The sequence below is a fragment of the Fulmarus glacialis genome, unplaced genomic scaffold, assembly GCF_000690835.1.
Source record: "Fulmarus glacialis isolate BGI_N327 unplaced genomic scaffold, ASM69083v1 scaffold13832, whole genome shotgun sequence".
In the NCBI taxonomy this organism is placed as follows: domain Eukaryota; kingdom Metazoa; phylum Chordata; class Aves; order Procellariiformes; family Procellariidae; genus Fulmarus; species Fulmarus glacialis.
The window spans coordinates 32,453-48,678 of record NW_009197338.1 but is presented as its reverse complement, the minus strand read 5'-3'; positions in this window follow the sequence as shown (position 1 = coordinate 48,678).

Genomic DNA, 16,226 nt, shown 5'->3' with positions numbered 1-16,226 from the left:
GATGAGTAGTTGGTGGTGGTGGCCATCACCTCAATTTGTGCAGCTGCATCCAGGGTGTGGAAGTGTTGAACGTGCATAATGGCATGTCAGTAACACATATGACATTGACAGATAATATTAAATAAAATCAGAAAGGAGAAACAATACAGTAAAAATGAAGCCTAAGATCTCTTGAATATGTTAGGAGGAAGCTCCAGAATGAAACATTTTAAGACTTTAAGGTGAGCCAAAACAAATTCACGGCACAAAAGTCAACAAATCATCTGCTGGCAGCAAACTGTTTTTTAGCTCGAGACATCTACTGCTTATTTAGAAAGGGATAGAAAGCTTTTGATATGTTGTGATGCTTGCATGGCAGCCAAAAGTAAGAGTCCCCACTGTGATATACCTCCTTTGGCATTGCCATAGAGGAAGAAGGGATTCTTATCACTTATAGTGGCCAGAAAATGAGCTTTGTTGCCACCAGAAATTTCAACATTGCCAGTGTCTGTGTTTAAAATATTTAAGGCCCAGGTACCCAGAAAACATCAGCTAAGATGGATCTCATTTTCAAGAAAAAGTGTTAGTTGGGACTCATAAAGAAACTACGCAAATTATGGCAACTGGTAGAGTAACTGTAAAGCTGTGCAATACCGTTATAGAAAGTATAGGAAGTTTGCCTAGGAGGGTTGCTTTTTAAAAGTGGAAAATTTTCCCCAGACCCAGGCATTTCAGAATCTTTATTTGTTTGTGATTGGTCTTACTGTTGCCAGACTCATCATTTCAGGTCTGAGCTTTTCTTCATCAAATCTCATACCAAGCTTCAAAAACAACAAAAAATAATTTTAAAATGCATATTACACCTGCCCAGTCATGAAATGCTGAACACGGTAAAAAAAACCCAAACTGCTGACCCTGCCATTACTGAGTTTTGTGCCTCATAGAATGAATTTTGTCTCCCTAACTTTAACCTATCTGTCACACAAAAAAAAAGTAAAAGCAAGCAAATATATAGGGATATAGAACCATAAAAATCATAAATGGAAAAGACCTATGAGGTCATTTAATTCATTTCCCTGCCATTTTACTCCGATTCCTCAGTGCACTTGGCGGTGCTTTGCCCAGTTTAAATGAAAATGTCTGAGGCAATATGGTTTTGGTCCTAGGTTTCCCTTGCAAAAAGAAATATTAACTGTAAGTCAGAAGACTATATTCTTGCATAATTTGTGTTCTTATATATTTCCACGTGAATTAGCTCAGTTTAGTATTAAAAAAAAAAAAGGAAATAAAGGACCTCAACAGCTTGGATACATAAACATATTGCTACTGGTAGTAAATTACTATACATCATCTGATTATTGTTAATTCTGTGGATCCACTTTCTTAGCCCATAACAAACAGTAATTCAAATATACTTAGGTTGCTTATACTTTAGCAGTGGTCCTTGAAACCAAAGGGCACTTTTGAAGTTAATTCTCCAACTGACCTCACTTACCAGGCTTTGGTTCACTTCTTAGACCACAAAAAAAAAAAAAAAAAAAGACTTTTTAAGAAAGGCTAAACCAAAAGATATGCTCCAAGAGCCCACTCAGTACACATCAACCAACTGCTAACAGAATTTCAGACCAGAGTAGAGCTAGTCTGCAATAGAGATGTGAGCCTGTTAAAGACCCTGAAATGCACAGACTGTGGACTTCAGAGTCTTACCACCAATCGTTTTGCCCTAATGATGCTTTTTTATTATGCACTACTTGTTACTGTAGGGATTGACTTAGACTGCCCTTTGCACATTAAGCAACTTCAAGGCTCTTCACTTTTGCCACAGCCTAAAATAACACGTAGAAAATGTTACCAGAGATCACGGGTGATTTGTCTGTGTATTTAAGCCCTCAGATATTTCTAGACAACAGTCAAAGATTTTAACACAGGTTAATATTTTAGTACTATTAAAAATAAATAATGTTTATTAACAGAAATACTGGTTTTTGTATTACAATAGAATATCAAGGATGAAGCAGCCATTAGGACTAAGGACGGATTATGCTAAATTCCGTGATGTGGAAGATGGTTTGCATCTTGAACAGCCTGCTGCCCTGATGAGATAGGATATAATAAATCATTAAAGGAGCAATGTAAAGGAATGGCTCAGTACAATAAGTAATATGAAGTTGGGAATAGCTCACTCATTTATTAGAAAGTATTTAAAATTTAAATGTTCATGTCCATAAAGGGATTTCCTGAAATGTTATCAGGACATAAAAAGGTTGCAAATATCATGAAGCAGAGTTGGCTTAAAATTCAATGGAGTACTAACAGAAACTCTTTTTTGTAGATTAACTAATTAATTAAAAAAAAAAAAAGGAAACCACTACACTACTTCCTTAGCAAGTTAAAGTGTATTTAGTAGATCTGAACATGTTAATATGAATAAAATATCAACTTGGGAAATAGCAGTTCTTATACAATTCCTTTCTCACTGTCAGCTGACGTATAGGTTCATCTACACTGGCTATTTTCCCAGATTTTACGGGTATAATAATCTGTCCATTGCTTCTCTACTCTGGAGAGTTATTAAGTTATTAAGAGTGTGTTTTGAACAAATTGGGTATCCTGATACAGCCTCTTAAGCAAGCATTTCTAAGCCACTTTTCCTTGCAACAGCGAAGCCAGCTTTCCACTTCCAGTAATACAATTCAACAGTGCAAAGCACTGATCAACTATAAACTCAGATTGCAAAATCAGATTCATTCAAAACATTTTGACAGGTTAATTTTGCACTGGTAGATTTTACGTTGGTCCCCTGATGTCTGTTCATGTCAAATTTCAACTGGACTTTTCACAAATATTTCTTTTTTGGTATTACATCCTTTCCGTTCCTCTCTGGACCCTGCAACTTCCCTCGCATAGGGCCCCTCTGTTGTCTTCCATTCTGGACATTTTCTGTACTTAGACTTTTGCTTCACATTGGTCTGTCTTTCAAGTCTTCCTTTAAGCTGTGGATCAAGGTAGTATTATAGCATGTCCTAGTTCTAAAGATTTCAGGCTTCTCCAATTGCTTTTCTTGTCCAATAATTTTACATTTCTTCAGTTAGCTTATGCAGGACCAGTGACATGATACAGCTGACTTTGCTGGAGAGACATGTTTACCAACCTGGAGCAATACAGATGAAATAATGTCACATCATCCAGCATAAAGTCTGTCTACATGGGCTCAGAGATATCATTCAGAGGGCCAACACACTGCACTGTTTTGACCTTGTGCCCTACTTTTGCACTCTCTCTGGCATGTTTCTCCTGAGAACTGTCCATGCTATGTCTCACTTTCTGGTGCACACAGAGAGCATCCAAATAGACCCCACCACTAGCAGCATTATCCCCTGACACAGAAGGGAAGATGGTAGTAAAAACCCTTAATCCTGTGGGCTGTTTACCTGTCTAGTTGCAGAGAAAACATTCATCACCCTGATTTTCACACTTAAGAAAGCTTAACCCTACTGGCCAAAGCCACACAACTGAAGACACATCCACACAGCATAGGTGAAAGCCTGGAAGTAGAGAAAAGAAGGACATGGTAATAAGACAAGTAAGACAAGTAAGACAATTAAGTAAGACAAGATTCAGCAAGTGAACACTACAGAGATGTCCTGAATAAGTAGTTGGTGGCTGTGTTTGCTGAGTAGCAAAGCAAGAACAATGCTGAGACAACAAGAACACTTTCCCGGACCATAGAAAGACTGTAGTACCATCTAACACCTCATCAGCACTTCCCACATTGTCCTGTTTCATGCATCTTGCACCCATAACATAGCCCCTTCATAAAGGAGCTTACAGCATGTACAGCCCTGCAAGCTGGGAGGAGCTTTGTGTCAGTAAAAACTAGAAACCAGGTGCTGTAATGCAATTTAGTCTTTATTCCTTTTGATGTCTGCTTCCCCTCATGCTTGAAAATAATGTGCAATACACAAAAGACAAATATAGTCCTGATAAGGATATGGAAGTCAAACAAAAATCGGAGACTGGGTACCCTCTTCTTCAGGTAGTCAAGGGCATACGACCAAGCAGAACTGGGGAAAGAAATAGGTGTTTGCAGCCTGCTAGACTATCCAGAAGTCACTGCAGTTAAGTGTCCACTGAAATCTTCAGTGGCCTGTAACAAATGAATTCTTTTCCTTTCAGTGAAGGATAAGGCTTGGTTACCTAATGCAAACAAGCGTCTTATGACAGCATCAACATAACTGGAGAAGCCTATCTATGTAAAATTCACTTTGAACCATTTGTGTAATTAGAAATTACTTAGGATTACTCAAGTATTCCCTGGATCATCCCAGCAATTATTGTTTTCCAATCACAGTTTGACTGGTAACAGATTGACAAGAGTCGCTGTTGTGAGACTACAGTAGGAAGGGTAACTGTCATCTCCATGCTCTGCGGCATCATGTGTTGCTCATCTGCATCAAATTAGCAGTGGAGCTATTCTCCACAGATGCTACCTTCGTCAGCCTCAAGTTCTCTCCTCTCTGACAATCTTCTCACGTTTGCAACATAATCCATGTCATGAACTCAGACACTGCAAGGAAATTTGCTTGGCTTTAGGAATCTACTTTTAGGTACCTAGTCTAGATAAAGGTATCTACACAACTGACCACATGCAATATCCACTAACAGCTAGGGAAGTATTTTGTGTCCAGCTGTCCTCCTCCTTCTTAATGTACTTGACAGTAATAAGGTATTCGTTCAGTCATTCAGATGAAACAAAACTGCTCTGAGCCACTTATATAAGTGCATCTCGAACACCGATGACAGCCATGGGAGATGCGTTCACTGTTTCTCAGCATCGAAAATGGTTTAGTGACTGTCTGTAGCTATTGGTAGCACAAGCTCCACATCAACAAGGTAGAATGTAGTACTGCCAACACTAGTATTTTTGAGCATTTTTTACAAAATTGCGCAGAGATTAGTGAGATCCCAACTGTAGGCAAGGCAGTCTTTTCTTCCACACTCTTGCCTGGTTTTAATGATGGTATTCCACCACCTTTGATGCACCCATATTGCTATCACCCATGGAGTTGCATCCATGGTAATGGTCAGGTAAAAACAACAGTGGGCTTGTCCCAAGACAGAGGAATGAGCGAGGAGCCAAGTGTGACCCACACACAGGCAGTGCCTTCACCAAGAAGAAGTCATCCTCCTGTGGGATCTCAGAATGGCAGGCCAAGCAGGTTCCTATATCGGATTCCTGGGCCTGAGCTGAAACGGGGTGCTTGGCCAGGGGTGTGGGTCCCAGGTGAGACTGGACAGGTCTGTGAAGGCCTGTTGAGGTCCTCCAGGCCCTGACAGCGATACAGTAAGGAAACACTCCGAAATACACTGTTATAAACACCACAGTTCACAGCCATATTCTGCAATTGCTCACATACATAAAGCCAAAAAAGCCCCATATAAATGGTGATTTCTGCACCAACTAGCAAAAAAATACAAGGTGATGATAGGGTAACAGAGTGAATTACTACAATACAACATCCAAAACGGGATCAGTTATACCAAAGCTTATGTCAGTGCAAGGCAACACTACATGAGACCTATTAACAGCTCTAAATCATTACAAATGGGCAAAAGCAACTGTCAGAGCCATGCTGGGAGAGGTACACTGTAGTTTTGCCAACCTCTTAGGTGAAACTGTCAGGTTAGACTATAAACCTCCAAACATATAGTGGTATCTATGTGCTTTTTAAAGTTGAAATAATTTACTCAAAATATTGATTTGTCTGGCAAGTCTATAGAGTAAATCTGTGCAACTTCTAAAGTCACATAATATTCATGCAATTGACTCTGTACTACCAAAAGGCCGGAATAGACTATATTGTTGATCTCTATGTAGTATCAGACTGGTCTTACATGCGAAGTCTCAGCCACTTTTATTACAAAGATCAAAGAGCTCTGATTATTTCTCTGTGTGCCTCACAGTGGCCTAGTCCTCTGCCTAGAGTTTCTTATGCTTTCTTGCCACTAGGCACCACTGAAATTACACAGCAGAACTGTGGGTGAGTTCTCAGGCACATTGAATTTGGGCAGTTTCAAACAAAAATACAAGCAGGATTTTGAGATCTGTTTTATGTCAGGGCCGCAGTGAAATCAAGATCTTTTCAAAAGAAATTTCAAGTAACTCACTTGCCATGAAAAAACATGCCTTAGAATACCTAGTAGCCAAAATGTGAGGAAATATATCCAATATGTGGGAAAGTGCAAAACCTTCCTCTGAGTCATAGAGAAGATTAAACAAGCATGCTGTTGACTTTGTCTCTCAAACCCAGAGTATTGCATTATTTATATAAAGTGGAGCAGCTCCAAGAAGAGAAACTGTAAGAGTCCGACACCACCATCAGCGACTTGGGCATTTGCCTAGGGTCCAGGATCAGCTATCAGACAGCGCAGTCTGTCCTGGAGCAGTGAATTACTGACCTCATGTTACCTTCCACTACCAGTAAAGGTGCTGAGTGTCTTACTGAATGATTAGTGGGAAAATTAATTTTGCTGTTCATCTAAACTAACTATGGACTCAATAGGAATACTTATGACACATTACAATCTCCCTCTCTCTTCCTTTCTCCCCATCTGCTAACCACATCCAGCAAGCAATAAATAACCTGATTCTCTTTATGGTAAGAGATAAGGTGAACTTTATTACCTCCCCTATACTATCTTCTCCTCTTTCCTACAGAGGAACAAACTTTTTTCTCTGATGGTCTCACTGAGGTTTATCTCTTTAAACTTAGAACAATTGTTCCTAACTGATATTTAGCCTTGAAGTTTGCTGCTTCTATTTCAGACCTTGTGCATTTTTCCCAGCTTATACTAGCTGATCTAAGAAAAGATATTACCTCTACATATGAATCTCATCCAAACTTCAGCCATTGACAGAGAACTGGAATACAACCTACTGTGTTATAGGTGGAGCCATATTCTGTCACATTTCAAACAGAGATATTGGTCTGACTTTACACCATTTAAGGCTTTCAGACAAACTTCAGAGGATTTAATAATTAAAGACCTGAAAGCAAATGAAATAAACACAAAGTGGGTTTGCCAAAGGTCAACCATGGCACATTACTTCAGTGCTTCTCTTTGACCAAGGTAAATGTGGGCAGATACATGTGGACCAGATAAACTGTGAACCTCAGCAAAATATTTAACATAGTGCCACAGGAAAAATATTAGATAAGCTGTAAAATAAAAACATCTCATACAAGACATTTAAGCGGATAAGGAGTGGCTAAAATCAGATAACATCTTTTAGTGAAAGCTCCCTACCTGCAAGAAGGTTAAAAAAGGAATCCCTCCAGAGCTGTCTTAGAAGCAGTCTTGCTACTGTTTTGAGTGGTGACATTTGGGACAAAATGAAGCAGTGAGTTAAGAAATTTTCCAGAGGATACAAAGGTTGTCATCAGCACAGGGGACTGAATTTCAAAGACAAAAGAAACAGACGACCTGAAGGACTGAAATAGAGAAAGTGGCACAAAAGTCAGGTCATGAATTTAGGATCTAATTAAAATTTCTGTTGTAAGCTGGAGCTTATCAGCTGTAAAAAATAAGAGGAGAACTAGGTGAGTGCATTAATCGATTAGAGAGTGTTTATGAGCATGGTACATCTCTGGAAAAGATAAATGTTATTCTAGATTCAGATGGTTATATCCAAACAAAATAAGGAAGCATATAAGGTACTAGTACTCAGTTGGAATATGACATACAGTTCTCATTACCTGTATTCAGTAAGACTGCAGAGAAAGGCCATGAGACCTATCAAGAGAATGAGTATGAGAAGAGTCCAAAGTCCTCAACTGATTTATCTTCAAAACAAGGAAGGAGAGGGGAGGTGATTTCTGTCGTACATACCGTGGAGCCAAGGGAAGGGTAATTTGTCTCTTGAATAAGTTCAGGTTATAAATTAGAAGAAAACTTATAGTGCTCTCTGCAGAAAAGTTCTGGAGCAACCTTTGACTGGAAATACCTGGAGTAAGAAACATAACTCATTTCAAGATGGAACTTGCCAAATTATCAGAGGGAATATGCAGTCGGGTTGCCAATAATAGCTGAGAGCAGGAGGTCCCTCTCAGTCTTCTCTCCCTTTGTCAGATTAAGTAGCACCTTACTTTCCTGTGTTTTTCTGTTCACACAGTGGTATCAGTGGAGGGAGGAAGAATCTGTCCAAGAAGTGGAAGTGCTAAATTCTGTAACAAATTATATACGCTATGGTTCCAGCTCGCAGCTGGCTGAGTTCAGATTCCTGCGCTATTCGGCATATTAACAGCTTAGCTGGAATCCTGTCATGTAGCCTACCAGGTGCTCTTACAGACCAACACTTCAAAAGGGGTGAAAAAGAAATCTATTTATCTGTCAGTCACTCACTAGCACAAACGTGAGACAAGCTGTGTTATTCAGTATGTTCTCTTCAGATCTATCAATTTTTTTGGAGGGGACGGTACTGAATTCTTGCAAGTCATATGGAAGTTATGTTCCAGTGATCTGCACTTGTCAAAGAATAACTATTTCTCCAGAGCCAAGTTATGACATCAGTGGCACCTGCTAAAAATTATAGCACAGATCAAATGTGGCATTCAGAGTTTGTGCCCTGTAACTGTCTGGTCATTCCACTCGGTGTGTTGCAGACTTTACAAAGTGAGACTGTGGGTTTGGGTTTTTTCCCCCCTTGCCATTAAACTAATGCATAATAGCAGATGTCATCACTCCCAAATAAAAATGAGTGACGGATGAAAAGGTTTCATCAGTTATTCCTGGCAGTTGGAGTCCTCTTGAAAAGGGGAACCCAGAGGTAAAACTGACACTATTCAGTAATCATTCAAGAAATCCATATTTTGACAGAAGAGGAAGCTACTATACAATCAAAGTAAGCATTTATATTCTTGCATTTTGGCCAAAATAAGATTTTCTCTTCCTATCTATCTTGATTATTAAATGCGCCTAGACATACACGCATATATATTTATTTTACTTTTTGTTAAATTCTGTGAATTTGAATAATGCTTTCTTCTTCTTCCCTCCATGACCCTGAATTCTGTATATTATGGTATACTTTGCTAGAAGATAATCTGATCCTGTCTGATTTATAAAATATCAGGTGTATCCTGCCTCTGTTTTTTTTTACTGTAATCTTAACTTCAATTATTAACCTGTTATTTGTTCCTATGTGTAGTTTTGGTATTACTAGAACTTCTGTATTAGATATACCTCAGCTGAAAGAACAACTACCATAAAATTTACATGTAAGGGGATATTCACCCTAATGATGCATTCTATAAGTGTAATTTAAAACTTTTTAGAATATAAAGATTTTTTTAAAAAAAAAATACATCATAAACAGGCTTCGAATTCATATACTGTACTGTAATAATTCTATAACGCTGGAAAACATTCTGTGCTTAGGCTAACAAACCCCAGTGAAGGGCAAAAGGAACAGGAGACTAATTAGTGGCCTGACAAAGATAAAATAGCTTATGGTCATGATATGACCCAAGGGACTGAGTCCAAATGAAGTCAAAGATAATCTTTCCATTGTCTTCAAAAAACTCTGAAATGACTGTGGAAATTCTTTCGGAAATATGTTAATGTTCAACATTAAAATTGGCTGAATCCCCAAATTCATTGAAAGTGTTAAAATTAGCCCTATCTCCACCTTTTAAAAAGGAAATATTTTTTAAGATTTAAAAACCCAATCATTCTTGTAAAGATTTTGTTCTTTTAGCAAACATTTTGGAAATAAAATTTAGAAATGTTCAAACATTATTTTATCTTGCTGGTGAAAATATTTTTCAATAAGATAAAAAACATAAGGTTCGTTTCTTTTTATTAGTCAAACCAATTGATTTTTTAACTATGCATCACTTCTTAGATTAAAAATTACTTTGACATTTTTCTCAAAATATGTTCAGTTAACAGCTTTACCGAATGCATTAAAAATCTTCTCACTAAAAAGTAAAAGATTTTCAGAGAATCTCATTATATGCACAAGTATTGTCTCTCTATATAACATACTGAATTTTGAAGACAATGGCTAGCTCAAGACATGTATTAAATAGAAAGACTGAAAAAGGGTAAAAAATGCCTCCTGAAGTTTCAGACAAGATTTTCTTCTTTTGCTTGTTTGTTTTAGATAAAGGTTGCTAAAAATAGCACTTTTGTTCAAAACATCAAGAGCCATTTCTGACTCCAAAAATTTCTTTGGCAAGAGTCCAAAGTAGAAATACAGTTACAAAGTGTGTAGAGGAGGAATCCCTTGCACTAGATAGGTGTTCACACTCCTTTTTGTACCTCAGTGGAGGTTGTCTGAGATTACAATAATTCAAAAGGTGCAGACCAGGAAAGGGCTAAGACCAGAGCATTTGGAAACATACTAATTTAACACCTTCCCAAAGCACATTCAGCCTGCAGATCAGATTAAAATACAAAAGGTTGTACCACTGGCTGTTTCTATTTTAATTTTGTGGCAGTGAATAAAAGTTGTGCATATAATAACTTCCAGCTAGAAGCAAAATTTCTTCTCCCTTGCACTGGAGAGATCTGTTGAGGAAAAACTACTCATCATTCACCCTTTGAACCCCTAAACATGCTCTGGGACAGCAGCTCAAAGAGTTTAAACCAATGTATTGTATGTAGGTATTATCTGCGTTTCATGAGTGATTGGCTGTCTTACAGATTGATGTGTGGCCGTATGATTTCTTGTTTGATTATAAATGCAGGAGATTTTTCTTTTACAGTGCTGTTAATTTTATTTACTATTACTTCTTCTTGTGGACATTCTCTATAAATTAATGATTCATTAACACATAATTTAATTCTCATAAATGAAAAACGCTGTGAAAAACTCTTTTGTACACACATACACACATTTGTGACATCTGAATTTCAGAGCTACCATACATAAGCCACTTTAGCCGAGATCTAGTTTTACATTTATTTAAATGTTGTTTTATCAGCTTGTCTCCCAAAAAAACCCAGCCAACTATACTTCAAATGGGCAGACAGGACTGCACAACCCATACAAAAATAGTCCCTCCTCAACCATCTTAGTTGAAGATTTAATAAGGGACTCTGCCTTGTATCAATGTTATGTACATTTTAGTAATCCTTCATAGGAAATGTACCGCAGAAAGTTTCATAACAGTTTCAGTCCATAAATGACACTTTCACTGATTCAAGTCTTCTGAATGAATCATTTTGAACCTATGGAAGCATTGTTGTTGCTTATTTATTTCATATCAGTGGAAAAACCTGTAAAACAACCTGCCATTAGTAGCCAGAAAGACGCCTCCTTGACTTTCCTTTAATTTCTCTGGAGTGATACCTGGCTATCCGAAATGAAAATAAAGATGATGAAGAACATCTTTTCTTTGCTCACTTTCCACCCAGGCAAAACTGGTGGAGTAACTCTAAGAAAGTGTGTTTTTTACTTACAGAGAAAATCTAACTGTCCTGCTAGTTTCTGAACCCTGAGGTATGTGAGTGAAGGAATCAAGAACAAGTTTGCCAGAATTAAGTCCGATTGTCAGTGTAACTCCAATTTATGTTATTGGGACATCTAAAAAGAAAGCAGAAGATCACTCAACAACAGCAATAACAAAAGATGTTTTCTAGAGCAATAATAAAGAATTTGTTTAATACAAAGAAAACAAACATAGAGAATTACTCAGAAATCCAAACCAAGTTCCTAAGTAGAATCTTTCAATTAGAAAAAAAGAAGGTATTACACAGTATATGTGAATTCTAATCTCTATACATGGATGTTGTAATGCCAGGCTCAAAGAAAGGGTGCTTTCACACATCATAGCACAAGAGATGCTGGCTAATAATGTCAGACAGCACCATCTTCAAAAGTCTTACATCAAGAATCTGTCTTAGCAAGGACTATGGCAATACCATGTGAAATATTCAGTCACTGACATTCCTAGGAACTATTATCAAGTCAAATGTTCTTGGCTTTCAAAAAGTCCCATAGACATGCCAGACTAACATTTGCAGAATTACCTCCATCTTTTGGGTTCCTGTCTGACCACAGGTACCTGAGCTTGTTCCTCTGAGTGGAGCAGCCAAGATTTAAGGCAGCCAAAACCCTCATGCACCCCCAAAAACTCTAACTGATTTAGACCTCAGGTAAAGACTGGAGGCCCTCTTTGTACCACTTGAAGAACATCTACTAGAAGTTTAATAATGATAAAAACTTAATCTCTAATGAAAGGTTAACGTGTTATGGCAGACTTTTACATAAGGCAAGGTATAATAGGGTTTGGAGGGCAAACCTACTCAGGCAGTTTGTCAGCAGCTTGCACTTGGCTTCTGAGGCAACGAGCTAATTATCTGAAGAGTGTCAAGTGGGCAGCTGCTACTGATAGAAGAGCCTATAAATGGTGCAAAGACCCAAGTGACCTGCTGGTCTAGGAATGATGAAATAATCATATTCCATCACTCACTGTAACAAGCTATTACCAGAGCATTTATTCTAACACTGCTCAAAGCCTATAGAATTAAGATACAGATAGGGCATGTTCCAGTGTGTCCGTGACATGCATACCTTTTTGCAAGGTGAAGCCTTAAATAATACTGTTATTTTAGGGCCTCAGAGTGAGACAAAAGATCATTAAACGATTACCCATATTCCCATTTAAACCACATCATTGATAAACAAAGCACGTTTAGCAAAAGGTGGTAGTAGAACTGCTGTACCTACACTGGTGTAACACTTCCTGCTGTATCCCGCTGTGCTACATCTACAGCATCCCCAGTCCACAGCAAGGGAAACACCAGAAAACTGCTGTTTGCCTCAGAGGAAAATATCTGATTGTTTTGGTGGTATTGCAGCTCTTGTTGACCTTGCTGTGAAGAGGACCAGTATCCTAACCACTCAAGCATATCTGATACTCCATCACATAGGAGATTATATTACATGGACTAACTAGTTCACACTTACTACTCCAGCTGGACTGTGCCAGGCTTTAAGAAACTGGACTTCTCTGTGGAAAAATACTGCATCTGTAAGTGGCAGAGATTTTTCTTTTTGTTAAGCAAGTTTTTCAGTCCAGTCAGACTTAGCACCGAGTTTGGCAAAATTATTTGTTATTATTGATCTTTCTAAAAAAGAGGTTTGTGGTAATGGTGCCAAATCACCAATCACACTCAATCTGTGAAAATGCAAAGATCTTATTTATGTGCCCTTTTAAAACTTCAGGAGTTTAAAATACAGTATTTGACAGGAAGACCTTACACAAGTCTGCCTTCATTGTGTTGCACCTGACAGTCCTTTTCTTTTTCTCTGATCTTCTGCTTACAGCATTGCACAAATCAAAGGTTTCCTCAGACTGGCCTACATTAGCATAGTCTTCACTGTATTTATCAAGGATAGCTCATAAAGTATGACACTGTCTATGAAGCAGACTCACAACTACATATCAGGGTCTATGAGGCATTAATTCATCAGCATTACAGAGCGGACAATTGGCAAAAGTATCTAGTGACAGCAGAATATAGACGAAGCAAAGGGATTTCATAGGAACCCTCAAATTATGTACTGATCTAGTCACAGAAAACCTTGGGATTTTGGGGGTTTGGGTTTTTTTTTTCTTTCTTGCATCCTCCCACTTGCTGGAGGGTCCTAGTGGAGGAGACTGATGCAGGAAATCCTGCCTCACAGTTGGGGTAGAAGTATAACGGGTTGTGGGTACCTTATTTAATGTCATAGCAAAGCAATATTTGGCTAGCAACAAACATGTATATAGTATATGATGCAATTTTTCTGATTATTTCCTTTGGGAATAAACAACTGAACTTAACTTTTAAGATCTGATAACCAATGCACATTTGGTAATATCAGCAAGAGCCTCAGACATGCCGAGAATTTTAAAACCCTCCATGTTTGAATACTATGGATTTAACAAGGAGAAATTCACTTCATTTCTGTCCTTTTTTTCATTTATTGGAATTCACCTCTATATTTTAACGAGCTCTACTTTTAACAGTATTTAAGACTGAATTTTGATAAATTAAAGAACAAGACCATAACAAGCTCCCCAGGGCTTTGCACTCTGTGTGCTTCAACTTTAAATTCATAATTCTCCTGCATATTTTGTGCTTGGTATCATTTGGAGTAGTAAAAGGAATCATTTAAGAGCAATGTATTTCCCTTAGATAACAACCATCTATGATCTCTTTTAAAACTACAGGAGGTAGAAAAAGGGAAAACCTTTCACAGCATCTCATCTGAACTTCAGTGAGGATGGCACTATATTTGAAAGTATTTTTCCCAAGTTATTCCAAAACCACTTAAAATCTCACACATACTGAGGCCTCCACAATATTTCAGTGAAGTGTGCCATGCATAGTCACTACTCAGTAACAAAAATGTACGTATGCAATTTAACTATCACCCAAGGCCTATTTCAACGCCTTATATTTTGCTTCAAGGCAGAGTAAGCATCAGTTACCTATTCTTCTCAGGTGACATACTTTATTTTAATAGCACTTCATGAGAAAGAAATTGCAAGGGGCTAAGCAACACAGTATCTGCCTCAGGTTAGGCTCCTGACTGCTCTGACCTCCAAATTGCTTTTCAGAAAATGAGCAAGCATACCAACTTTGGACGCCACAAGATGGCCGGTCATGATGCAGAAGGGCTGAAGAACTTCTGGGAAAAAGTCATCCAAGAGCAAACTAAGCAACGAGAAGGTGAAGAGTCTAGGTTAAGCAAAAGTGCCCTGAACAAGTAAGTGGTATTTTTTCTTTCACACAAGACAGCAAGGCATGTCATCACGTGCTTTAAAATAAGGTAACCCGTTATTGTACTGCTTTATTCATAGCACAGATTGTGTTCTGGATCTTTGGCACTTTTCCTTTCACAGCTGTTTGTCTCATATTTCCATGGCTCTTCTGCATGGAAACTCAGACACCCCTCAGCCCTGAACCTCATGAGCATTCTTCAAAGGCCTTGGAGCATAGCCACGTAAAAATAAAGCACTTTGGCACTATGACTTGTGACAGCCAGAAAATATCAGGATTTTTACCTGGAACTGGTACAGCTACACAAATATATAAAATAGTATTATGTTAAAGGCACAGGCAAACCACTCATTTAATGTGTAGCATAAACAAATCCATAGCATCTTTATCATGTTTAACAGCCCTTTACATCAAGCCCAAGGACAGAAATGGTACAATAAGATTTTCCTGTCTCATGAAACACATTTCATAAGCAATTCTGCTACACAACAGATAAAAAATAAGGCTATTCAAATTTATCTAATTTTTTTCCAAAACAGTATAAAACAACAGGCATCACCTAGAAAGAGCTGTGACTGTGGTATAGATGCTCCGTACAAGTACGGTAGACCGCTTCAAATACTTGCTCAACCTGTTGCAGCTCAGGAGTTTGAACAAAGGTCTCCCACACATTAAGTGAATCTCCTGACTACAAACAGATGGAGAAAGAGGATAAGAAATACCTGAGCCTCTTTTGTTTTTCTGATGGGCCTTCCTCTTGAAGTTGTCAAATGTTTTCCTGCATAAACCTTCCTCAAAACTGGGATATTCAAACAAATTTATTTGACTTCAACAAACTGGAATGTGCTGGTAAAGGGCTGTTTCTTTAAAAAAAATCCCAGGTACTCTGACCCTAGTGCCCAAGGAGGAAGCTACTATTGTCATTTTAAAGATGAGGAAATCAAGATCTGGGCAGGCCTTGTGTTCCCACAGAGTCAGATATAGACAGTCCTGCTCCCGGTATCCTACTCTGCTAGCCAGAAATATTCCCATACCCAAATCACCAAGTTGCTAGAGAGAAAACAGGTATAATAAAACCCAGGAAAGTGTTCAGCTGCCCTGGAAAACTTTGTCACTCTAGCTTCACAAAAAACTAGCACAAGAAGACATCGCAAACCAATTGCAATTAGGGGTGTAGATGATATTTTTAACTTCACAAGGTAAAAAATGTTAAAGGCTTTTATAAGATCTTCTCTGAATAGAGAAAAAAATGCAGCAAAAGAACTTTGAATACATCTTAACTTACATATTCAATATGTCTTAACTGACTGGTCACAACTGAAATAGCAAGTTCCTTCAAGGTCACTTGACCAAAGCCCAAATTGTTCACAAAGCTTTCTCTAATTTGAAAAAAAGATATTTTCAGGAGATAATAGACACTGTCGTTACAAAATCTAGAGGTCCACTACCTCATGTAACTGGCACCTGGG